Source organism: Bos javanicus, chromosome 12, assembly GCF_032452875.1.
Source record: "Bos javanicus breed banteng chromosome 12, ARS-OSU_banteng_1.0, whole genome shotgun sequence".
Taxonomy (NCBI): domain Eukaryota; kingdom Metazoa; phylum Chordata; class Mammalia; order Artiodactyla; family Bovidae; genus Bos; species Bos javanicus.
The window spans coordinates 18,647,416-18,674,751 of record NC_083879.1 but is presented as its reverse complement, the minus strand read 5'-3'; the positions used below and the strand labels follow the sequence as shown (position 1 = coordinate 18,674,751).

Here is a 27,336-nt window from a genome sequence, read left to right as displayed (position 1 = left end):
TCACTCGCCTAGAGCCAGACATCCTGGAATGTGAAGTCAAGTGGGCCTTAGAAAGCATCAGTACGAACGAAGCTAGTGGAGGTGATGGAATTCCAGTTGAGCTCTTTCAAATCCTGAAAGATGATGCTGTGAAAGTGCTGCACTCAATATGCCAGCAAATTTGGAAAACTCAGCGGTGGCCACAGGACTGGAAAAGGTCAGTTTTCATTCCAGTCCCAAAGAAAGGCAATGCCAAAGAATGCTCAAGCTACCGCACAATTGCACTCATCTCACATGCTAGTAAAGTAATGCTCAAAATTCTCCAAGCCAGGCTTTAGCAATACGTGAACTGTGAACTTTCCAGATGTTCAAGCTGGTTTGAGAAAAGGCAGAGGAACCAGAGATCAAATTGCCAACATCCACTGGATCATAGAAAAAGCAAGAGAGTTCCAGAAAAACATCTATTTCTGCTCTATTGACTATGCCAAAGCCTTTGACTGTGTGGATCACAATAAACTGTGGAAAATTCTGAAAGACATGGGAATACCAGACCACCTGACCTGCCTCTTGAGAAACCTATATGCAGGTCAGGAAGCAACAGTTAGAACTGGACATGGAACAACAGACTGGTTCCAAATAGGAAAAGGAGTATGTCAAGGCTGTATATTGTCACCCTGCTTATTTAACTTACATGCAGAGTACATCATGAGAAATGCTGGGCTGGAAGAAGCACAAGCTGGAATCAAGATTGCTGGGAGAAATATCAATAACCTCAGATATGCAGATGACACAACCCTTATGGCAGAAAGTGAAGAGGAACTAAAAAGCCTCTTGATGAAAGTGAAAGAGGAGAGTGAAAAAGTTGGCTTAAAGCTCAACATTCAGAAAACGAAGATCATGGCATCTGGTCCCATCACTTCATGGGAAATAGATGGGGAAACAGTGGAAACAGTGTCAGACTTCATTTTTGGGGGCTCCAAAATCACTGCAGATGGTGATTGCAGCCATGAAATTAAAAGATGCTTACTCCTTGGAAGGAAAGTTATGACTAACCTAGATAGCATATTAAAAAGCAGAGACATTACTTTGCCAACAAAGGTCCATCTAGTCAAGGCTATGGTTTTTCCTGTGGTCATGTATGGATGTGAGAGTTGGACTGTGAAGAAAGCTGAGTGCCAAAGAATTGATGCTTTTGAACTGTGGTGTTGGAGAAGACTCTTGAGAGTCCCTTGGACTGCAAGGAGATCCAACCAGTCCATTCTGAAAGAGATCAGCCCTGGGTATTCTTTGGAAGGAATGATGCTAAAGCTGAAACTCCAGTACTTTGGCCACCTCATTCGAAGAGTTGACTCTTTGGAAAAGCCTCTGATGCTGGGAGGGATTGGGGGCAGGAGGAGAAGGGGACGACAGAGGATGAGATGGCTGGATGGCATCACTGACTTGATGAACGTGAGTTTGAGTGAACTCCGGGAGTTGGTGATGGACAAGGAGGCCTGGTGTGCTGCGATTCATGGGGTGGCAAAGAGTCGGACACGACTGAGAGACTGAACTAAACTGAATAACTCCTATAAATCAATAAGAAAAAATGGATATTACTACTCTCTCTCCTTTCCCCAAAAATGGACCAAAGTTTTCTGCAGGCATTTCACCCAGGAGGAGATCCAAATGGTCAACAGATGTATGAAAATGTGCTCCACATCATTAGTTATGAGGTAAATGCAAATTAAAGTCATGGTAAGAAAGCACCCCCCATGTACCTTTCTTAGGAATATTCTAGAGGAAATGTTCTGCTAAAGTTAGAAATTAAACCAAGACAGAGGATCCAGAAAACCAAAGAGCCTACACAAGATGGGGTGCCGGGTATTCCCGGGAGAATGGTCACTGGGGAGCACAGTGGAGACCAGTGTATAGCAGGTTGTGAAAACAGCTGGTCCAGACGGAAGCAGCTCAGAAGTTTCTGGGAGATCTGTCTTCAAGAATATGAAATTTGTTCCACACCTTTAGGAGTTTTAAAATACAATATAGACACAACTATAGGGAATTTGAGTTGGATTTGTGATTATGCATGGAAAATTGGTCTTCCCAGGTGGCGCAGTGGTAAAGAATCTTCCTGCCAATGCAGGAGACGCAAGAGACCCAGGTTGTATACCTGCATCAGGAAGATCCCCTGGAGTAGGAAGCGTCAACCCACTCCAGTATTCTTGCCGGGAAATTTCTATGGACAGAGGAGTCCATGGCGTCACAAAGAGTCAGATACGACTGAGCAACAGCACACATGCACACACATAGAAAATTTAGCAAAATAAAAACATAGTAATTATTAACTTCAGGGAAAAGAAAACAGAAAGGAAAAGCAATTATGATACACTTCATAGCTCAACTGTAAATAATATTTATGTCATCAAATTAAATATTGATTACCGATCTAAACAGAATTATAATATAACTACACAGAGAGAAGAGAGGATTGGAAAATGTGTGTTTTCTGTTTCAAGCTATACCTGAGATTGAAACAATAAAATATTTAGAGATATTAAAGTAAATGATAGAATCAGTTAAAAACATTTTTAAAAGTAACTATTTTGGGGGATTAGGAAAAGGAGGGCAGGTGAGAATGGCTATTTTTTGTAATAGTCTTGTAGAACTATTTGACTGGAAGCATGTTCAGTTCAATTCAGTTCAGTTGATCAGTCGTGTCCGACTCTTTGCGACCCCATGAATTGCAGCACGCCAGGCCTCCCTGTCCATCACCAACTCTCGGAGTTCACTCAAACTCACGTCCATCAAGTCAGTGATGCCATCCAGCCATCTCATCCTCTGTCGTCCCCTTCTCCTCCTGCCCCCAATCCCTCCCAGCATCAGAGTCTTTTCCAATGAGTCAACTCTTTGCATCAGGTGGCCAAAGTACTGGAGTTTCAGCTTTAGCATCATTCCTTCCAAAGAAATCCCAGGGCTGATCTCCTTCAGAATGGACTGGTTGGATCTCTTTGCAGTCCAAGGGACTCTCAAGAGTCTGCTCCAACACCACAGTTCAAAAGCATCAATTCTTCAGTGCTCAGCTTTCTTCACAGTCCAACTCTCACATCCATACATGACCACTGGAAAACCCATAGCCTTGACTAGACGGACCTTTGTTGGCAAAGTAATGTCTCTGCTTTTCAATATGCTATCTAGGAAGCATGTTAAATTGTGATAAAAATAGAAACAAACAAAAAAGAAAACTATGGAAAGACCTGAATTTTCTGTGACCTGTAACTTCTCAGGACATGATTTGTAAAATAAAGGGATAAGTAATCTTCTATTCTGGATGATCTCTGGCCCAATAAATTTGTGTTAAGCTGCTTAGTTCTAACTTCAAAATGCTTAACAGCCCAGGAAATGATGTCAAATTTTAGACTTGGAAGGGTTAATGACGTCCTGGAGTTAAATCCCTCAGTTTCCAAACAGGAAACCCTGAGAAGCCATGTCTGTGCTTTCTTTACAGGCAGCAGCCCCTGAGTGGCTGGGAACACACTGGGACATGAGTATTCATCTCTTGATCCAAACACCCTTTCTATTTTACCCCAACACCAGGGAGAGACCAAAAAATCAGAGAAGCATAACTGCCCTGCCCCGCCCCACCCCGCTGCCCCCAGTTCTTAGAATATCATTTCCTGTGGTTGAGCAGGAAAAGTCATTTGATTGAAGCCTCTCCCATCCACCCCACCCACCTCCTTGATAGATTTGTGTGTCTAACTCTAATTGCATCAAAAGGTCAAAGGCGAGAGAAGCCCATTTCTAATACAGAGATAAATCCAACTTCCCAATGCAGAGATTACACCAGAACCAATTTTATTGTGTGTCACCAAGCCTTCCCTGAGGCCATTAGTAATTTTCCAGACTTCGGTCCCACACTGAGTCTGCAGCTGAATCAATGCTGGGGTTATAACAGAGATGCAGAGCGAGCCCATAAAGCACAAGCCGATCCTCAGACGGTGTTACAGGCGACATTCTGCCTAGAGCACACTCTGTATGCGGTGAACCTCTTCCCTTCCCCCAGTCACTTTGCTGTGCTGGCCTGGATGCAAACATAAGAGGGACATCTAAGAGCAGTTACTAAGGAGACAAAACAGGTGCTTGGCGTGAGTCATCCTCTTTGGAAGGAATCTGGGTACATTTTCTAGGGTGGAAGCTTCAGTGGTGATTAATTCACTTTTGACATCCATTTCAATGCACAGGGGCTGAAGAATTAATTTCAAATTAAACTGTACGTTTTTTTTCCCCACCACATTGGCAGGTGAAAGTAGAAAATGATTCACTGCAGTCTCGTCTGGGGTTACAAGAATCCCTCTGCTCTGCTGGGGGAAGGAGCGACAGAGGCAGAAGCTGCTGGTTGCCTAGATGGCTCTGCCTCTGGGCTGAGGAACAGCGTGGGTGACTAATCAGTCATTTGGCTCAGCAGAAAGAGCTGGGGAAAGGACCGGGTGTTAAAATGCTCCTAACCTGTGCTAAGTCCTACAGAACAGCCAGTCCCATTCAGGCAGTCAATCTTGATAAACCAGGTAAAGGATTTGGAATGGGAGACAGGGCTTCCGTGGTGGCACAGTGGTAAAGAATCCGCCTGCCAGTGCAGGAGACGCAGGAGCCAAGAGTTCGAGCCCTGCATCAGTAAGATCCTCTGGAGAAGGAAATGACAACCCACTCCAGTATTCTTGCCTGGAAGATCCTGTTAACAGAGGAGTCTGGTGGGCTACAAGTCCATAGGGTCGCAAGGAGTGACTGAGAACTCACGCGATGGGGGTAGGAGACAAGAGAGAATACAATTTAGATTTGACTTTCATCCTGGGAGGCAGCACAATCAGATCAGTGATAATTACCATCCCAAGAATGCCAGGTAATGGCTGGGTCCTCAACCTTTCTGAGCATGGGTAATATGGGAACAATGCCTGCGTCAAAGGTTGTTGTAAGGACTTACACAGAGCATGCTCCTAGAAAATTGTGGTATTCCTGTCCCTTCTCCTATGAGTTATGAACACAAGTTTAGATAAAAATCATAAATCCACCTCTAGAAAGGGGCATTTGGTCACTTGGAATGCTTAAGGAAACTCTAACCCCCCTAAAAGGAGTCCAAAATTTCTGCTCAAACACCTCTAGTAAAGAGGGAATTTCCATTTCCAGAAGGAAGTCCTCTTTTAAAAAAATTTTTGACTGTGCTACATGGCATGTGGGATCGTAGTTCCCCGCCCAGGGATCGAACCTGCAACCCCTGACTGGAAGCACAGAGTCTCAGTCACTGGACCTCCAGGGAAGTCCCATAGAAAACAATATTTTAATCTTCTGATAATTATTTTGGAAAGTCCTTTACCTGTATGTCTCAGTTTGAGCCCCTAGGACCACAGAGAATAAACTAGTCTAATCACTTCCACGGGAACCACAACACTTTTCTTCCTAACATGATATGCAACTTTCTCCCATCATTCTGATGGCTGTTTCTTCAAGAGTTTATAGCAGAGAACTGTCATCTAGCTACCTAAATCCATTCTTCCATCCCTTTGTTACTATAGAATTATAGTTAGGAGATTTAGTTAATTAGCTGAGCCACCTAGTTGCAATTCTTGGTCAGCACTTCAAGACGGTGGAAATGTCCTTCCTCTGCTCCCTCAGTTGTAACCAGGTCATTGTAGTAACCCTGTTTCAACACCATTGTTGTTGTTGTCGAGTCGTTAATTCATGTCCAACTCTTTTTGTGACCCCATGGCCTGTAGCCTTCCAGGTTCCTCTGCCCACGGGATTTCCCAGGCAAGAATACTAGAGTGGGTTGCCATTTCCTTCTCCAGGGCATCTTCCCAACTGAGGGATTGAACCCACATCTGCATTGGCAGGCAGATTCTTTACCACTGAGCCACCAGGGAAGCCCCAGTAGATGATAATGCCCTGGTGGATGACAAAGCAATGATTGTGGACGGAACCTGGTTCTCCAAATGACCACATGGAACAGAGCCACTTACCATCTTAGAATACTCACCTGGTGCTGTTGATTCGAGAGAAGCAAGTTTCTTTTTTCCTTAAGCCATTGACTCAATAGATCTCATTGTATCAGCAGCCTGTTGTTCAGTTGCTAAGTCGTGCCTGACTCTTCGTGACCCCTTGGACTGCAGCACACTAGGCTCTCCTAGTAGACCCTAACTAAGACAGATCCTCTCCAGGTGTTCCCAAGAAATGGGTGCAATAATCAGGTGGTGGTATGGTTTCACTAGAGCAAAGACACTTATTTTTGTTTTGCCAGATACTATTGCATTTTACGAAAGGAATATAGGACTAATTATTCTTGTGTAGTCAGGTCATATTGGCTGTGAAAAGTGAAAGTCCGACTCTTTGCGGCTCCGTGAACTATATAGTCCATGAAATTCTCCAGGCCAGAATACTGGAGTGGGTAGCTTTGCCCTTCTACAAGTGATCTTCCCAACCTAGTGTTTGAACCAAGGTCTCCTGCATTGCAGGCAGATTCTTTACCAGCTGAGCCACAAGAGAAGCCCAAGAATACTGGAGTGGGTAGCCTATCCCTTCTCCAGTGGATCTTCCCAACCCAGGAATTGAACTGGGGTCTTCTGCATTGCAGGTGGATTCTTTACCAACTGAGCTACCAGGGAAGCCCTGGCAGTACAGTAAGCTAAAACCTTACAACATTTTTTCCTGTGTTGTTGCTGAACTGCACATCCTCCAACCAATACTTGTGGAATGGATTTTTGAATGCAAAGGAAATCCCTTATACTTATCATCCTTATTAAACCTCAACTTGACAGATAGAATCCATCCTCTAGTTTGCCAAGATCCTATTGTTTTCTGGTTGTCAGCCACTCTCTTGGTTCCTCCTCTCAACTTCCAGTGATCCGTATTTTTGAGCACCATGCCAGCTATAGCCTTTGATTAGCTTCATCTTTTGATACTTGGGTTAAGGAATAAAATACTTTACATATATTTTTCCTGCAAAAATGAACCTAGAGTTCTCAGTCTACATCTTAACAATATGATTATGATCCCCTGTGATGCAAGTAATAAATAATACTCATAGGGTTGCCCCTGATATGGTGCCCTACAAGACAGTACAAAAACGCCAGTGAACATCACCATGCTGGGAACATACTCAGTTCAGAGCCTCTTTCCTCTCTTGCAGGTGATGTCAAAACCTTGTCCACCCACAGGGGTACACTGCTTATTTCTAAATGGAAAAACGGTCCAACTCTGAGTTCCTTTTGTTCCTTTCTCACTTGTAGACATACATCTGCAGACACAAACTTATTAAAAAGTGTGTTACCATTTTAATTATCTGTCATCTGTAAATGGACACGTTAATGTAGCAAGCTAATTAAAAATTAACGACACAGCATCACTCTGAAGCTAAAAGCCAAGTTTTAGCTTCTAGTAATTGTTTGAGATTAGAGTACAGTTACTGAATAAAAATAGTCTGATTCTGTTTAATTCAGTAGAAATGAAGGAGCTGATGATACTTGCCAGAGGTAGCTGGAATTAGCACATAAGTTACCTTACATTTCTGTGTGTTTCTGTTGCCAAACACAATGCCAGTGCTGACCGAATACTGGGTGGGAGGCGCAGTCTTAGACCTGGACCTGTTCCAAGACCCCCGCTAGGCTCTGTGCTTCTGTAGAACCACTGCCTTCCCTTGCCCTAGGGCCCCACCATCGCCTCTTGAATCCCCAGGCTTATTAGGAAGTTTCCAGCTGGTTGTGCCCAGGACTCCAATGCTAGGCTAACTTAAGCTAGTGGCCTTCAGAAGGTAGATGTGATCCATACCCAGAGGATCAAAAACGTACCAAGCCATCAAGGACATGATGGCCTGTGTTTTGAGTCCTGTTGGAGTGAATTCAGCATTACCAAATTTTAGGAGTCCCACATTGTAGACAGACGCGTTACTGTCTGAGCCACCAGGGAAGTCATAAATTTTAGGAGTAGAATGAACTCCAGAGATCCTGGAGGGATTTGGTATGCTCCCATAAACTAAGAACCTTATCAACCATGCCTGCAGCAGCGTGGAGTTTCCATAAAGCATGACCTCTAAACTCCAGCTGTCATCTGTTAGATTCTTCTAGTTTCTCTGCCTTAGCCTCAGAGAAAAACACTTAAAAAATTGACCCATGGTGACAACTTAGGAAGTTCTTTCCATTTTAGGGCCTCTTCCACATTTATCTGCATAGCTTCTTTATGTGTCTTATTTTGTAATCTGAATAAAATGGTGTGGGAAATAGTAACTACCTGTGGTTTCCGTCGAAGCTGTGCCTTTTGCCACTAGCCCATCTTTTCTTTGTCTTGTTTTCCCATCCAGTTCCCATATGCTTCTCTGTAGACTGGGCAAAATCACCATGGTTCCTTCCCAGCCGGAAGAAAACATTTCATCTTTTAAAGTTTTTCCATTGGATGATGTACATATCCAAAGCCTAATCTGGTCTTCCTCCTATGTTCGCTTGTCTTAGTGAATGGCACTATTATGGGTTTTTAGCTCAGAGATAATTTATTCAGCCATGTCCAATCTGCCAATAAGCCCATCAAAGGCATTCTTCATTTCTGTTACAGTGTTTTGTTTTGTTTTATCTCTAGCAATTTTTTTTTTATTCTTTCATAGGATTTCCCTCTCTCTGCTTACATTGCCCATCTGTTCTTGCGTGTTGTCTACTTTACCCATCAAAGTCCTTAGTATATTAATCATAGTTGTTTTAAATTTCCTGTCTGATAATTTCAACATCCCTACCATGTCTGATGTGTGTGTGTTTTGCTTGTAATTTTTCCTTGGTGCGTGGACAAGATGGACTGGGTAAAAGAAACTGCTGTAAATAATCCTTTACTAATCTGATGGTGACGTGTGTGTGTGTGTGTGTGCATGTGTGTGTGTGGGGGGTGTGTTCTATCATCCTGTGATTACGTAGATCTCAGTGTTTTTAGTGCCTGTGTCTGCTAACTGTGAACTTTGCAAGTGTTTCTGCTTTTTCTTCCCCCTTTAGTGTGACCGAGTGGCTAAAGCAGTCTGGAGTTGGGTATTTCCCTTCCCCCAGGTCAGTTAGGCTCTGATCACATCCCAGCAGGTTAGGTCTGGTTAACTAGTTGCCCCTAAGGGCAGGCTTTGTTGAGAACACAGTGCTCTGACATGTTTCACAATGGTTTCTTTCCTCCTTTGGCTGGAGGCACAAGGGGATTTTTTTTTTTTCCTCTGATGTTTATTGTGGGAACCTGATCAAGCTCCTGGAGGTAAGTCTCACCATAATCGGGGCCCCTGTGTGACTGGCTCACCCTGGAGTTTTTAACTCTTGGAACTGTTCACTCCACATCTCCAGCAACTCACTTATGACAGTTCAGATTTTCTAACCCCACTACTGGCTTCCATAGGTTTCTTTATCTCTTCTTCTTTTCTTCCTATAATTTACCGAAAGCTGTACTATAAAAATTTTTTTACAATTCAGCTTGATATGGTGGATTAATGTTTTTATTTTTTATTGCAGAATGATCGCTTTACAATGTTGTGCTGGTTTCTGCCGTACAACAGCGTGAATCAATGTTGACTCAACAACGCGAGTCAACCATAACTATATACATATAGCCCCTCTTTCTTGAGTCTCTCTGCTTCCCTGCCACCACCCCACTCCTCTAGGCCATCACAGAGCGCCAGACTGGGCCCCCTGTGGAAGCGTCGGCTTCCCGCTGGCTATCTGTTTACACAGGACAGTGTGTGCATGTCAGCACCGCCGCCTCCGCTCGCCCCGCCCTCTCCGTCCCCTGCGGGGTCCACAGTCTCTTCTCTGTGTCTCTGTCTCCATTCCTTCCCTGTAAATAGGTTCATCAGGACCGTTTTGCACAGGTTTCTGCTCACAAGTTTCTGGCCCCATAAGCTGAACTGCTCTGCATTCTCTTGTCTCTCTAACAGTTTGCGCTGTGTCCCCCTCTCTCATATGGATCCAAGAAGAGTTGGTGATTTTTCAGCCTATTCAGCTTGCTACTTGTTGTTAGAATTGACTGGGAACCCCCAAGCTCCTTACATGCAGAACTGGAAACTGACAGTCCTCTTGTTATGAGTTTTTAATGAGTTTGGGAATCCATCTAGTTGTGTGATTCATAAACTAGAATCTCATCTCCACATCACCTCCTGAGCCTGTTGACACTTACCTCCTAAATATCCCTTGGACTGTTCCCTTTCCCTCCTTTGTTGTCTCCACACTGGTCCAAGCCACCTCACCTCCTCACTGCTCTCAGCAACGCCCACTGTGGACCTCCTGTTCCACACACTGGAGCCAGAGCAGTACTTCCAGAGCAGAAATCTCTGTATTACTAACCTTCTTTCGAAACCCTTGTGGCCAAAGGACAGTGAGGCCTTGCCCATGGAAAGCCCCTAAATGGACAGAAAGAATTTCCAGATTCTGCAACGAAGATGCAGAAAAGTCTTAAATATAGCCCAGCAAGAATTTCATCACTCGGGATGGGTAATGTGGACTTCTGAGTTGGCAGAATTGTTTCCTTAACCTGGGTGGGCAAATAAATACCGGAAGGCTCACAGTTCAGGGCCTTTCACACTTAAAGGACTGACCTCTCTGATAGGCTGCTGACCACAGCTGATACCCTGAGAAGCAGAGAGGGAGACTCAGGAGGTGTCTTTTTTTAAGTCTTAATTGAATTTGTTACAATTTTCCTTCTGTTTTATGTTTTGAATCTTAGCTCCCAGCCAGGGGTAGAACACATACCCCCTGCACTGGAAGGCGAAGTCTTTTTTTAAAAAAATAATTCAATTAATTTATTATATTTTTTGGCTGTGCTGGGTTTTGGGTGCTGCGTGGGCTTTTGTCTAGTTGCAGAGAGCAGGGGCTAATCTCTAGTTGTAGTTCACAGGTTTCTCGTTGCTAGGGCTTCTCTCATTGCACAGTGTGGGCTCTAGGGTGCCCAGATTTCAGTAGCTGCAGCTGTGGGCTCAGTGGTTGCGGCACACAGGCCTAGTTGCTCCGTGGCATGTGGAATCTTCCCGGATCAGGGATAGAACCTGTGTCTCCTGCATTATTAAATGTGCATTAATTTTTTTAAACACCATCCTTGTAGAGAAGGGGGACAAAAAGAAGCAAATGTAGACAAATATGGGAAACCTATTGAAAATGTGCTCATTTTCCCAGTACCCCTCGACTCCCCCATCCTGCAACACAAAATCAGTGCAGCTCACGTTTTCATCAAAATTTGGCTGTAACTCAAAAAGCATTGGTAGGTGGGTTCTTTACCACTGAGCCACCAGGGAAGCCCCCAGGAGGCGAAGTCTTAACCATTGGATCACCAGGGAAGTCCTGCTGCTGCTGCTGCTGCTAAGTCGCTTCAGTCGTGTCCGACTCTGTGTGACCCCATAGACGGCAGCCCACCAGGTTCCACTGTCCCTGGGACTCTCCAGGCAAGAACACTGGAGTGGGTTGCCATTTCCTTCTCCAATGCATGAAAGTGAAAAGTGAAAGTGAAGTCGCTCAGTTGTATCTGACTCTTAGCGACCCCATGGACTGCAGCCTACCAGGCTCCTCCATCCGTAGGATTTTCCAGGCAAGAGCACTGGAGTGGGGTGCCGTTCCCTTCTCTGAGGGAAGTCCTAGGAGGTGTTTTTTGTCCATGTTGTTCTTATATGCACCATGATGCTTCAAAGTGCTTGTGAGGGGAACTGGTTGGGGATCACAGGTTTCATGGTTCCTACCCACAAGCCCAGCCCTCGTTCCAGGGCCTAAGAAACCTTTCAATGGTTTCTCATGACTCTTAGGATAAGGCAGACTCCTCAACTGTGGTCCTTGGCTGGGTTTTCAGGTTCCTCAGGTTCCTGTCCTGCCCTGCTTCCCCTCCCTCCCTCTTTCCAGATCCAGTGACTTCCCAGTTCTGTGTATCTGCCACTCTCTCCCACCCCAGAGCTCTTCTTTTAGTCAGGGATACTTTTTTTCTGCTTTTCTCAGCTACATCACTTGCACACATCTTTCTGATCTTAGCTCAAGGACCATTTCTTCAGAGATGTTCCTGAGCTGTCTAACTACTCAAATCCCAGTGTAGGTTTTTATAGCATCTTATATCTTTTCCTGACATTGGTCACCATTGTAGTTTGAATGTGTGCGTGCTAAGTCACTTCAGTTGTATCGGACTCTGTGTGATCCCATGGACTGTAGCCCCCCAGACTCCTCTGTCCATGGGGAGTCTCCAGGCAAGAATACTGGAGTGGGTTGCTGTGTCCTCCTCCAGGGAATTTTCCTGACCCAGGGATTGAACCCATGTCTCTTATGTCTCCTGCATTGGCAGGTGGATTTTCTACCACTAGTAACACCTGGAGAGCCCTGTAGTTTGTATATCTGTATAATTATTTTATCAGTATCTGTTCCTCCATGAAGGCAAAGACAATGGCTTGTTTTGCTTATTTTCATTTTCTCTGTGCCTGGCTTGGTGCTTAGCCATGGGCGGCACTCAGCGAATGTAATGAGTGAATGAGTGAATGCCTGTGTATTGGTTATAAAGAGGAATCATTGCGTAACTAACATTTTCTTTCCTTTTTTTGGATGGGGTTTGGCTGTTCATCAGCAAGTATTTATTGAGCTTGTATGAGGCAGAGAGTATTGTTTGTTGCTCTATTTTGTAATAGTCCCATGGTATGTGGTATGTGAATTCTGTGCTGTGATTCCAAGGAAGACAAATGAGGTATACAAATAAGGTGTAAGAGGCTGATCTTCTTCATCATCTTTACGCAAAATGCTAGCATAAAAGAAGTAACCAGAGACCAACAAACAAGTGGTGAAATTGCTTCCAAAAATAACACAAGTTAGTGATGGAGCTCAGAGTGATGGAAGGAAAGTTACCAACCGCTCCCTCTCCCTTCAGCCACTTTGTACATTTCTGTTAAGAGTTTCTCTGTTCTAGGTAAGTGTAGTGTGACCTGGGGACACACGGTGAGTAGTACGGAGGGAGTGTTACATAATACATCACAGGCAGCCAGTGAAAGTCGCTGTAAGTTTCTCTCACCGGGAGAGAGAGAGAGAGAAGCCATTCTCCAGCAGGGCCCTGGAGAGGGTCCCCATCTGCAGGCCTGTGACCCAACACAAAGGGAACAGTTGTCTCATTCCCCTTCTATAGGCTGCTGCTGGTTTAGAGGCATGCCCTGTTTTCACCACACATTAGCGTGGACTGCATGTCCTTACTGAGTGGTTGTGTAACAGCAAAAGTGATTCAAGGGGAATTTAAGGCAGAAGGCTTGTTTACCAAACGTTAACTTTGGTCCGAGTACTGAGGCACTGATGTGTGCCATATGCAGCAACACAATTTTGTTGGCCAGAGCAGGCACTGTGTAGACAAATCTCCTCCTTCCTGGGAAGGAGGTTTGGCTGGTACAGAAGAGCCTGAAATGAAGGCTGAGCCTGAAGCCCTCCCTGATGGCCAGGAGAACTATAGTGAAGCAAGGACTCACTTGGTAAATATCTGATGCCTGTTGAACGGCATGTGTGTCTTACTGGAGAAATACTGTGCATCTTAACAGCATTTTTTTGTGGAGAACATGCTGTTTTGTTGATTGTTAAACCAGTTGCATAAGAAAACACACACACACACTTATTTATTCCAGACGTCTACTGGAAACCCAGTGTAGTCTCATTTGGACCTGATTTCCAGGGATGGTAATAGACTATCTCTTCACACTTCACCTTCATTAAATATTTTGGAGATCATGAAATTAACTTCCCAAATAGTTTTTAAAAACCCCAAATCACGGATGAGTCAGCCCCAGAATAATACCCTTTCAAAAGATGTGGATGAAGAAGTGAACCAAGGGAAGTGGGAATTTGTGAGGTATCATGGAAATGTGGAGTTGTGAGAATTTTAATATCACAAGGATCAGTCATGGGTTTGAGAATATTTTTAATAGATTCTATTTTGTAGTTTTAGGTTCATAGCAAAATTGAGCAGAGTTTTCCCATATATCTCAAGCATGCAGAGCCTCTATCATTCTGGATCAGTCATGGATTTTGAAACATAAGATAATGGGTAGGAAATGGCCATTTATTGATTTTGTCTGTCCAACATCAATGCCCTTCCATAGCATCCTGATTTCACTGGAAAGAAGTGTCCTTCCCCCATGGATATTGTCCTCATGGCATAGAGAAGACATCCCTTCCTCTAAGCTGCAGGGGTCCCCAACCTCTGGCATCTAATGCCTGATGCTCTGTAGTGGAGCTGATGTAACAATAATAGACATACAGTGCTCAATAAACATAATGCACTTGAATCATCCCAAAGCCATCCCCCACCCCCCGCCCCAGTCCATGGAAAAACTGTCTTCCACGAAAGTAGTCCTCAGTGCCAAAAGGGTTGGGGACAACCGCTCTAAAGGAACCTGAAAGGAACCTACCCCTCCCTCTCCCTCCGGGTCAGATGGCACATGATCTGGGCTCAACCGATCAGACTCACTGTCTCAGGAACTGGAATCTTGACAAAGTGTTGAAAGGACACGAGAAAGGGGCCACAGGGACCTGAAGCAGTGACCCACCGCACTGCGTGGCTGTGGCTCTTCTTTCACCTGGTCTTCTGGAAACCCTCGATTCCTGCCGATTTTAATGGTTTAATGCCTACAGCCCCTTGTTGATTCTCTGAGCCCTCACATCCTTCCAAGAAATGCCTTTGGCTTAAGATTGCCAGAGTTGTTGTTCAGTTGCTAAATCATGTCTGACTCTTTGCGACCCCATGGACTGCAGTACACCATGCTTCCCTGTCCTTCACCATCTCCTGGAGCTTGCTCAAACTCATGTCCGTTGAATCGGCGATGCTATCTAACCATCTCATCCTCTGTTGCCCCCTTCTCCTCCTGCCTTTAATCTTTCCCAGCATCAGGGTCTTTTCCAATGAGTCGGCTCTTTACATCAGGTGACCAAAGTATTGGAGGTTCAGGTTCAGCATCAGTCCTTCCCATGAATATTCAGGGTTGGTTTCCTTTAGGATTGACTGGTTTGAACTCCTTGTTGTCCAAGGGACTCTCAAGAGTCTTCTCCAACACCACAACTTGAAAGCATGAATTCTTTGGTGCTCAGTCTTCTTTATGAGTTGCTGACTAATACGCAAGTGGTAAATTAGTAAGAAGGTTGTTGAGATGGTAAGACATTAAAAAACGACTCAAGAGTGTATGCTCAGGAGGAAACGGCAGGGCTGGGGAAATTCGGGGCCAGAGTCAGAGGGCGCTTTTGGGTCAGGTTTCCACAAAGATGAGAGAAATGAGAGATGGGAAACTTCTCAGGTTTCAAGGTAGACTTCAGAGTCAGAATAAAGCTACCTTACCTCCCCACACTGAGTCATCAAGGACATAAAGGAAAACAGCACTACTGTGGCAGCAAGACAGAAAAGACAAGTTTTTTCATAGTGGGATCAATATGGAAAATGATATATCGTGTTTGGAATAATTCAAAAAGTAAACCGCTTCCAAAAAAAAAAACCTAAATATAAAAAAAATGACTTCCCTCAAGGCTCAGTGATTAGGACTCCATGTTTTCACTGCCAAAGACCTGGGTTCAACCCCTCAATGGGGAACTAAGATCCCACAAGCTTCGAGGTGTGGCCCCCCCCAAAAAAAAAAAGTGAATAGAGGAAGGTGAGGGAACTCAGAGATAAGCAAATAGGAGGCAGCAACTACCTCCCACCCTTGTCTGGAAGGACAAAAGAAGGAGGTGGTAGAACCATGATGGTAGGTGGGTGGGACATGGGTGGGGGAGACACCTGCACTGTGACGGCAAGAACTTTGGAGAGACCTCCTGACAGGTGGGAGCAGGAACTGCAGTCGATGTAGCAGGAGATGTAGTAACTCCCAGAGGTACCATTTCCGTGGTCTGGAGAGAAGGTAGGAAATGCACGGGCTTCTCCTCCCATCCTGCCTTCTGGTCTTCTAACGCCTGCCATTGGCTGAACCCTGCTGGTGACCAGGTGATGGGAATCTGGAAATTTCAGCCTGCAGGGAAAGGCAGATGAGAGCCTATACACAATGACTCCACTGAGTAGAAATGTGGTTGTCTAGCTAGAGAGGCCTCCTAATATTCAAAGACAAGATCTGGAGAGGAGTCATATAACATGACTGAAACTAGAGCTGTCTGGAAAAGACTGCTCCTATTAATTTCCTAACAAATGATCACAAATAGATTGGCTGAAACATTACACATTTATTCTTTCACATTCTGGGAGTCAGAAGTCTAAAATCAGTTTCACTGAGCTAGAGTCAGAGTGTCACCCGGGCTGGTTTATTCTAGAGGCTTCAGAGGAAGATCTATTTCATTGCTGTTTTCAGCTTCTAGAGGCTGCCTTCATTCCTTGGCTTGTGGCCCCTTCCTCAAATCACTCCAACCTCTTCCTTGCATCATTACACCTCCTTCTTTGACACTCACCTTCTGCCTGCCTCTAATAAGAACTATTTGTAATTCTGTTGAGCCTATCAGGAAAATTTAGGATCATCTATCCATCTTAAGACCCTCAACATAGTCATATCTTCAGAGTGCTTGTTGCCCTATAAGGTCACATATTCGAAGTGTCCAGGATTAGGACATGAACATCTCTGGGGGCCATTACTCAGACTACCACATGTGAATACTTGGAGCTGAGTCAAACTATGGGTCTTTCTTGGGACTGGGAATAGTCATTCATTTTACAGCTTGAGTCCTGAGATCTGGCTCATCACAGTGAGACAGGACACACTGCACTTTGCACAGGTGCTGTACTGCTGTGGAATTGACATCTCAGCGGAGAAGGAAGTTTGAGTGGGACTCTCAGAGGGAGGTTGTTTGGATTAAACATTCTCTTTGGTCCCTCTTTGGCTGAGTCACCCAGTTCAACATCAGGGACAGAATGAAACCACCTGCAAGGCCACCTCCTTTGCTTCATTTCCTCTTGTCTCACACCAGCTGTAAAGCTGCAACCACACAGCATGAAGAAGGTATGAGAGGAGTGCAGAATCTAATTGGATCTGCCAGGAAGTGGTGTGGTCTACGAATAATCAGAAGAGAATCTACCATTCAATGGGGTACATGAGAAAATAGCTTAGCCTGGGTAAGGGTTTGAAAACTTGAGATCATCACATAAGGGAATGACATAAAGTATAACTTTAAACCTGGATCGACTCAACTCATCTGCAGGATATAGGATTTGACATCTTTTATTGTCAAAGAGTCTATCCCCAAAAGGCTCAGAATGTCTTTCAGTGACTCAGAAAGAATCCTCTTAGATTTATTCATCCCCCATTCCTGCCTACTGACTTCAGATCCATGATCAATAAGCAATCTCAGGCTGCCTGAGATGATGATCCTGTTGTGGTCACTGGCAAGGCAATTGCCTCAACTCTCTATAGGAGACTATAAGATAAGAAGAACTGAAAGCAGAGATGACAAACCCATATATGAACACATGTGTACTAAGTATGGGAGTACTTCATGGGTGCTTGCCAATAAAAGTACATGTGATACCTTAGAGAATTTAGCGTATTAGAGAAACTGACAGCTTAGTCCTATGCCTTTGATTTAAAATGTATAATTGGTTTTAGGCTTGCCTTTTAAGCATAACGCATAAGAAAAATGGACCTTGCCTGTAAGTGGTATTATACTGTTTAAAAGGACTTACGTTTTAATTCACTAGATGGACAAAAGTTTCTAATAATACTTCTTCTGGTTGTAAGTTCTTCCCTTTAGGCATTTGAAGGGCTTAAAAAGCAATCAAATACAATACTTTTAAATTAACTTCTTTAATTAATTTCTTCTATAATTAATGAAGTTTAAAATTCTAAAAGGGGGAATTTCCTTGTTGTCCAGTGGTTAGGTCTCAGCATTTTCATCTCAGGGGGCATGGGTTCGATCCCTTGTCTGGAAACTAAGATCCCATAAGTGGCAAGGCATGGCCAAATAAATAAGTAAAATGTTTAGAGGGATCTGATTAAGTTTGTAAATGGGATTTATTGTTAGAATGTTCAGTGTGAGTGGATCAAGTACCCATCAAAGGCCTTCTTGTTTTTATTTTACTCAATTTACCAGACTTATAAATAGCCTAATAAGATTTTTAAGTGAAACCTCAGGCCATAATGTAAACAACATTTTAAATTTATCAATCAACTAGTTTAATTTTATGGGCTTCCCTGGTGGCTCAGTAGTAAAGACTCTGTCTGCCAATGCAGGAGATGTAGGAGACGTGAGTTTGATCCCTGGATTGGGAAAATCCCCTGGAGAAGGAAATGGCAACCCACTCGAGTATGTTTGCCTGGAGAATCCCATAGACAGAGGAGACTGGCGGGCTACAGTCCATGGGGTAGCAAAGAGTTGGACACGATTAAGCATGCATGCACATCAGTAGTTTAATTTTAAACTTGATAACTATTAATATTATTTCCTGTGCACCACTCCAGTATCAGAATACTCACACTGACAGCTCACAAACCTATATGGGAAAGCTCAGGGCTGGATTAGCTCGGAGTTCTCTCCAGCAGAAAGCAATTTAACTAGGATTACACTGATGGAGATTTCGAGAAGGCTGCCCAACACATAACATTTCATGTTGGAGATTTCTGATATGCTGCAAATCACATATCTACTCCCAAGCATGGCCTTCAATTCATCCTTACCATTGTCACCTCTGTGTCAAGACCTGCCATTCTGTTCTGAATTGATCTGTTTGGTTGGTTTTCCAGCCACCCCCAATACAAACTTGGTTCTCAAACTCTCTCCTTTATGGACATACCTCATCATGCTTCTACTCTGTGGGTCTGGAGCAACTGTTTGCTTTTCAGTTTTGCTTTGAAGTCTGTAGCACAGAGATTGATTCAGTTTCGCATCTCTCTCTCCAAGTTTACAGCTTGTTTATGATTTCCTACTTTGCATCTATTAGATTGTTGTCTTTTTTCCTCATCCTCCTGTCTGATTCATGACATTTTGCTTTGCTTTGGAATCAATCTCTCAGGAAGTACTTGGTGAGGTTTTGTGTTGATGACATAAGATGAACATGAACGGCATTTTGTGTTGCAAAGGAAAAAGGATTGCATTTGTGTATTTTGGAGTCATGCAAGGAAAGTGAGCTTCTGTATGATTGTGGGGTGAAAGTGACAGGATCTCGTCTAATTTTTAAGGCAGCAGGGAAAACAAATTTAGACTGAAATGGGCAGAATGGAGCTGAAAGGCATCCTATTACCTGAGCATTAGGGCAGAGAGCTAATCAATCTCAGACAGCCCCGCCAGCTCACATTTTCCAGGTCATCTGTCTTATCACTCCATTGTGTAACTCAGGACAATTCATAGCCTGCTCATGGTCATTTTGTATTTATGTTTTTCAGAGTATGTGCTGAAAAGCTCAAATTCAGCTGATTTTGCTGAGTTCCTCATGTGTGCATTTGTCTTCTTTTTTTGCCTTGATTATTTTGCAATAGGAAATTTACTCTGACTTTAGAAACCCGTCTGAGGCAGGTAATATTTGGGGATCTCACTTGAAACTGATACAAAATATACAAATATAGAGGGGGTTCCTCTATGGGTCAGAGGGTAGAGAATCCATCTGCAATGCAGGAGACACAGGAGATGTGGCTTTAATCCCTGAGTCTGGAGGAGGAAATGGCTACCCACTCCAGTATTCTTGCCTGGAGAATCCCATGGACAGAGAAACCTGGTGGGCTACAGTCCATGGGGTCGCAAGAGTTGGACATGACTGAACACACACACACACACACACACACAAATATAGAATGAATGATGAAGTCTTAGGGGCATTAGCTTCATTTTCATCTGGGAAAATTGATCCACATTATTTCCACACTCAAGATACCCTCACATTTATGATAAGGCACCCCCATATGAACTGCTCTTTCACAGGGAGCTTGTGTTTACATATGAGACTAAATAGTTCAGGAGATTGTTGTTTTGTTGCTCAGTTGTGTCCAGCTCTTGCGACCTCACAGACTATAGCCAGCCAGGAACCTCTGTCCATGAAATTTCCCAGGCAAGAATACTGGAGTGGGTTGCCATTTCCTCCTCCAGGGGATCTTCCCAATCCAAGGTCGAATCTGCATCTCCCACATTGGCAGGCAGATTTTTTTTTTACCACTGAGCCACCAGGGAAGCCAGGGAGAGAGCAGGGATTGCAGATAGAACAAGAAAACAAGATAGGCCATGAGTTAATAAATGTTGGAGTGGGTGATGAGTTCATGAGGGTGCATCATACTGGCAACTTTTGTTTACACCTGGAAGACTCTGATGCTGGGAAAGACTAAGAGCAGGAGAACAAGGGAGTGGCAGAGGATGAGATGGCTGGATGGCATCACCAACTCAATGGACATGAGTTTGAGCAAACTCTGGGAGCTGGTGAGGGACAGGGAAGCCTGGTGTGCTGCAGTCCATGGGGTCGCAAAGAGTTGGGACACGACTTAGCAACTCAACAACAACATCATAACATAAACTTTAGTTTTCCCTACTGCTCAGAATATAGTCTAAACTCCCTGACAAAATTATCACTCTAAGCGCTTCTCTGGTGCCCAGTGGCTAAGGCTCCATGCTCCCAATGCAGGGGGCCCAGGTTTGATCCCCGATCAGGGAACTAGATCCCACATGCCACCACTAAGATCCAGCATGGTCAAATAAATAAACAAATATTTTAAAAATAGAATAAATGAAAAGTCAGTTTCACCAAAAACGTCAATTTTGTTTAAGAAAAAAACAAACAAAAATTATCACTTCATATACTTGACAGAAGGTATTCCTTGGGCAAACCATAAATCATGGTTTAAAATTTTAAAAATTATAGCCCATAACTAATTTACAGTCTTAAAAATAATTTGCAAATGGTAAAGAAAATATGCATTTTAAACAATTCTTATCAAATCTAAAAATTTCCTCTAACCTCTTGTTAGCTGTGGCAAAAACGGGGTAATTTTTCACTAAAATTCTCATTCTCTTCTTCCTTGGCTACATTTCATAGACTTTTTGCCTCTGGGTGGGGCAGTATGACTAGTAGCCTTTGAGGGAAGTAGAGGTGTCACCCACAGACCAGGCAGTTAAAAGTTGGGGTGCTCTTCCTGTGCAATCTTCTTTCAGTTCAGTTCAGTCACTCAGTCATGTCTGACTCTTTGCAACCCCATGAACTACAGCACGCCAGGCCTCCCTGTCCATCACCAACTCCTGGAGTTCACCCAAACCCATGTCTATTGAGTTGGTGATGCCATCCAGCCATCTCATCCTCTGTCGTCCTCTTCTCCTCTTGCCCCCAATCCCTCCCAGCATCAGGGTCTTTTCCAATGAGTCAACTCTTTGCATGAGGTGGCCAAAGTATTGGAGTTTCAGCTTCAGCATCAGTCCTACCAAGGAACACCCAGGACTGATCTCCTTTAGGATGGACTGGTTGGATCTCTTTGCAGTCCAAGGGACTCTCAAGAGTCTTCTCCAACACCACAGTTCAGGAGCATCAATTCTTCAGTGCTCAGCTTTCTTCACAGTCCAACTCTCACATCCATACACGACCACTGGAAAAACCACAGCCTTGACTAGACGGACCTTTGTTGGCAAAGTAATGTCTCTGCTTTTTAATATGCTGTCTAGGTTGGTCATAACTTTCCTTCCGAGGAGTAAGCGTCTTTTAATTTCATGGCTGCAATCACCATCTGCAGTGATTTTGGAGCCCCAAAAAATAAAGTCTGACACTGTTTCCACTGTTTCCCCATCTATTTCCCATGAAGTGATGGGACCAGATGCCATGACCTTCGTTTTCTGAAGGTTGAGCTTTAAGATCCAGTGGTGAACCTCAGAGCTCTTCTAAGATGGCAGAACCTTTGACTCAAAGCAGCCTGGGCCCCTGAGTGATTGTGTGGAGCAGAGCTCCCTGCTGACACTCACTGGAGTGTGAAAGTGAAATCACTCAGTCATGTCTCACTCTTCACGACCAAGGGACTATACTGTCCATGGAATTCTCCAGGCCAGAATACTGGAGTGGGTAGCCGTTCCCTTCTCCAGGGGATCGTCCCAACCCAGGTATCAAATCCAGGTCTCCCACACTGCAGGTGAATTCTTTACCAGCTGAGCCACCATGAGCAGTAAAAACATCTATCATGTTGAGCCACTAACATTTTGATGTCATTACTGCAGTTATTTTGCCCTGATTAAGATATTGTATAAGCATTAGTACTTGCTTAGGAAAATGACTCTGAATGCTAACTAACTGGCGTTTTCCCCCTCCAGAATGGTTTCAGTGGTCTTATAGCTCTGACAGTGTGTGGGGAAAAAAAAAGTTTACACACGTCCTTGCCAACATTGACTATTATCCTATTTAATTTTTTTTTGCCAACTTATGTTTAATATAAAGAAGTATTTTATTCTTTGATTTTGCATTCCTCTCATTATTAATGAGGTTGAATATCTTATTTATATACAAGTTAACCATTCTGATTTTCCCTTCTATACATTGTTCGTTCATATGATTTGCCCATTTTTAAAATTGGGATCTCAAGTTTTTTTCTTATTATTTTACTAGTGTTCCTTGAAATACTAATCTTTTATGATTTTTTGACTTGCAAATATTTTTTCCCAACCTTACACTCAATTATTAAGTTTTTCTATTGTGCTGTTTGTTGAAAAGAATTCCTTAACTTTGATGTAGTCAGATCCATAATTTTTGTCTTGTGTTTAGTACTTTTGAAGTCTCTCCTGGGAAACTATTTGTACTCCAGTGTGACAGAGGTAGGATCTGACACTTTTCCATTTATATTTTTAATCAATCTGGAATGTTTCTTTGTACACAGAGTGAGTGAGGTAGGAATAAATTTCATTATTCTCATTATGTGAAAAAGGCCAGAATTTCCCACAGTATTTCCCATAGAAGATGAACCACATGAGATGTTAAGTGGGCAGCAGAAAAAAAAAGAGTTCCGTGGTTAAATACATGCGAGATAAATCTGATTAAACAATGGCAAATACACTTTTACCCTCCATATCTTTTCTGAGTCTTTAATGATTGCCAGGAGAAATATCAATAACCTCAGATATGCAGATGACACCACCCTTATGGCAGAAAGTGAAGAGGAACTAAAAAGCCTCTTGATGAAAGTGAAAGAGGAGAGTGAAAAAGTTGGCTTAAAGCTCAACATTCAGAAAACGAAGATCATGGCATCTGGTCCCATCACTTCATGGGAAATAGACGGGGAAACAGTGGAAACAGTGGCAGACTCTATTTTGGGGGGCTCCAAAATCACTGCAGATGGTGATTGCAGCCATGAAATTAAAAGATGCTTACTCCTTGGAAAGAAAGTTATGACCAACCTAGACAGCATATTAAAAAGCAGAGACATTACTTTGCCAACAAAGGTCCGTCTAGTCAAGGCTGTGGTTTTTCCAGTGGTCGTGTATGGATGTGAGAGTTGGACTGTGAAGAAAGCTGAGCACTGAAGAATTGATGCTCCTGAACTGTGGTGTTGGAGAAGACTCTTGAGAGTCCCTTGGACTGCAAAGAGATCCAACCAGTCCATCCTAAAGGAGATCAGTCCTGGGTGTTCCTTGGTAGGACTGATGCTGAAGCTGAAACTCCAATACTTTGGCCACCTCATGCAAAGAGTTGACTCATTGGAAAAGACCCTGATGCTGGGAGGGATTGGGGGCAGGAGGAGAAGAGGACAACAGAGGATGAGATGGCTGGATGGCATCACAGACTCGATGGACATGAGTTTGAGTAAATTCTGGGAGTTGGTGACGGCCAGGGAGGCCTGGTGTGCTGCGATTCATGGGGTTGCAAAGAGTCAGACACAACTGAGTGACTGAACTGAACTGAACGGATACATTTTGAACATTCAGGGAGATTCCATAGCAGGGTTAGGCAAACTACCCACCAGTCCATGGGCCAAAACTGGCCCGTGGTCTCTTTTTTTGTACAACCGCAAGCAGTATTTGTCACATTATAAAAAGGTTGAGAAGAAGATGCAGCCAGGCAGGGGGAGGAAGAGAAGGAAGAGGGAGGCAGGAGGGGGAAGAAGGGGAACATGTAACAGAGATCATACGTGGTCCACGAAGCCTAAAATATTTGCTGGCTGGCCCTTTCTAGGAAAAGTTTGCCCATCACTAGTCTAAAAGGTGTTCAACATAAACTGATCCCAGAACCTTTAGGATGAAGGTGGTCTCATGGCGCTTGATTTCTGCCACACAAATACCAGGAAGCACTGACCTCAGCTAGGTTGAAACCATATTAACAAAAGCAAAAAATCTGGTGATTTTTCCAATTAATTTGAATGCTGTAGAGTCACAAAATTATTAAAGATTTAGTTGACCTTATTGGTCGTTCAGTCACAACCTTCTACCCAAAGTGGGTCCAATCAATAAAAACACGACTGCAGAACAGAAACACATCTGGAAACACCTCCACACACATTTCTTTCCCCGAAGCCATTCTGCCAACTACACTGACACTGCGGTCTGTCTGTGCTTCTGCTTCAGCCCACTCACTCTGAACTCTAAATTCTATTTTTATTTTTCCATTGCTTCGAGGTTGCTGAAAATATTGATAAACCTTCCATTTCACAGCCTTGCACTCCTGCTTTTTTCCTGAAATTGTTTCTTAAGGGATCTATCTAAGATGGTTTCCTTTCTATATATATTTAAAAACACTTTGAAAGAGACAGATTAGAAATTATTTACTATGTGAATTTCTAATTACTGCAAAACAGTTATGGGGTAGGACAATGGGACAAGAATCAACACAATGGACCAGTGGATAAGGTGCAGAAATTTTGAAGATGTTTATCCTCTTGACTGAATCTGTATAAAAGGATTCTCTGCCTTTTAGAGATGAACTTTGGGAAGAGACATGGAGAATTTAGAAAGTTCCCCCAATATGCAGCCAAAATAATTAGGTGGTTAAAAAGGAGTGTGAAGGGTACTTTGAATGTGAGCTAGACATGTATCCAAAGAATGAAGTTTCAGTTCAGTTCAGTTGCTCAGTTGTGTCCAACTGTTTGCAACCCCATGGACTGCAACACACCAGGCCTCCCTGTCCATCGACAATACTTGGAGCTTGCTCAAACTCATGTGCATTGAGTCAGTGATACCATCCAACCATCTCATCCTCTGTCGTCCCCTTCTCCTCCTGCCTTCGATCTTTCTTAGCATCAGTGTCTTTTCCAATGAGTCAGTTCTTCACATCAGGTGGCCAAAGTATAGGAGCTTCAGTTTCACTATCAGTCCTTCCAATGAATATTCAGGACTGATTTCCTTTAGGATGGACTGGTTGGATCTCCTTGCAGTCCAAGGGACTCTAAAGAGTCTTCTCCAACACTACAGTTCAAAAGCATCAGTTCTTCAGTGCTCAGCTTTCTTTATGGTCTAACTCTCACATTTATACATGGCTACTGGAAAAAACATAGCTTTGCCTAGATGAACCTTTGTTGGCAAAGTAATGTCTCTGCTTTTTAATATGCTGTCTAGGTTGGTCATAGCTTTTCTTTCAAGGAGCAAGCGTCCTTTAATTTCACGGCTGCAGTTACCATATGCAATGATTTTGGGAGCCCCCCAAAATAAAGTATCTCACTGTTTCCATTGTTTCCCCATCTATTTGCCATGAAGTGATGGGACCAGATGCCATGATCTTCGTTTTTTTAATGCTGAGTTTTAAACCAGCTTTTTCACTCTCCTCTTTCACTTTCATTAAGAGGCTCTTTAGTTCCTCTTCGCTTTTGCCATAAGGGTGGTGTCATCTGCATATCTGAGGTTACTGATATTTCCCCCTGCAATCTTGATTCCAGCTTGCGCTCATCCAGCCCAGCATTTCTCATGATGTACTCTGCGTATAAGTTAAATAAGCAGGGTGACAATATACAGCCTTGACGTACTCCTTTCCCAATTTAGAAGGAGAAAAATATACAATTTATAGTGGTGAAAACTGGCAAACACTACCTGAACCAGATGAATAAGGTTAACTTTACCAGTGATGGCCTGTAACTGATTGTACCCCCATCACGATATGATGAGAATGTTACTTCACCTCTGTGGTATTCTTTCCAAAATCCTATAACCACAGTTTTCTCTTAAGGAAAGCAACAGACCAACCCAGATAGGGGGACATGCTACAAAATCTTTAACTCATATGCCTCGAAACCTATCAAGGTCAAGGGGGTGGAAAAAAAAAAACAAGGAAAAACTGAGAAATTTTCAGTGGAAGACAAGAACATACTAAGGAAACATGTCAACTAAATGCAAAGTGGTATTCTGGGTTGGTTCCTGGAATAGGAAAATAACTTGAAGGAAAACCTGGTGAAATCAGAATAAGATTGGGAGTTCAGTTAACAGAACGTGCCAGCGTTGGTTTCTTAATTTTCACTAATGGAGTCTCATTGTGTGGGATGGTAGCAAGTGGGTGCTGGAACTGGGAGAGGGGAGTGAATATAGGAAACTTCTGTAATATTTTTACAATTCTCTTGCAAATCTAAAACTGTGCTAAAGTATGATAAGATGTTTATTTAAAAAATGAAATTGGAGGGGGAACAGAAAACATGTGAAACAGTGGTGAATGGTGATGGTATTAGGAAGTGTTCAGTTGTGGAGTGCAGACTGAATTCTTCAGGCGTTCAAAGCAGAGAGAGTAGTAAGGGCCGAGGTGGAAGTTTTCATGGAGCGTTGGATGGGAAAATGAGCACCTTACAGATGACGGGGGCAACATGAGTGGATGGAGGGCTGAAGGAGTCCTGCTCAGGGACCAACGCAAACGAGCTCACCAGAGCTGTGTGGGCAGAGGTCAGAAGGAGATGGGTTTGGACAGGTAGTGTGAAGCCAGGCAGGGCTGGAGCTCCTGGATAGGAGGGGCTGCTCAGAACAGATGTGTCTGTATAAAACCACTGAGGAATTATTGGAAAGGAAAAGATCTTTATTGGCCAGAGGAGAGAAAGCATGGTTAATAGTTCTCTGCAGGCACCTTAATCATTTTAATAACTGGGAGGTGCAAATTATAAATGAAAAATAAAAGTCTTGTAATAGGTAAAGTGCTTTTTTTTTTCCTTCAATATTTGGCTGCACCTTGAGGCCAGTGGGATCTTAGTCCCCTGATCAGGGATTGAACCTGCACTCTTGGCAGTGAAAGCATGGAGTCCTAACCACTGGACCACAAGGGAATTTCTTAAAATGCATTGCTATGAAGGAGCATAAGCAGCCCTTTTGCATGGGCATGATGATCTGATTGTGTGCGGTAAGGGAGACTTAAATTAGACAAGATACAGTGCCTTTTGATTGAGAAGCCATTAAGTCTTAGAATACACCATGAGGGCTGGCATAGAATCTCTTACAGAGATGGGAATACAGATCAGGCTGGAGGGCTGGTGTACCTTGTCAGCAGGATAACCCTTTACTCCAGGTTTCTACCAGA

At 43.5% G+C, this 27,336-nt stretch overlaps 1 long non-coding RNA gene across 3 annotated transcripts in view; it reads left to right on the top strand.

Moving 5' to 3' along the window:
* Positions 1-27,336, top strand: part of LOC133258232 (uncharacterized) — a 108,421-nt gene that overhangs the window by 47,753 nt on the left and 33,332 nt on the right. The window lies entirely within an intron of this gene.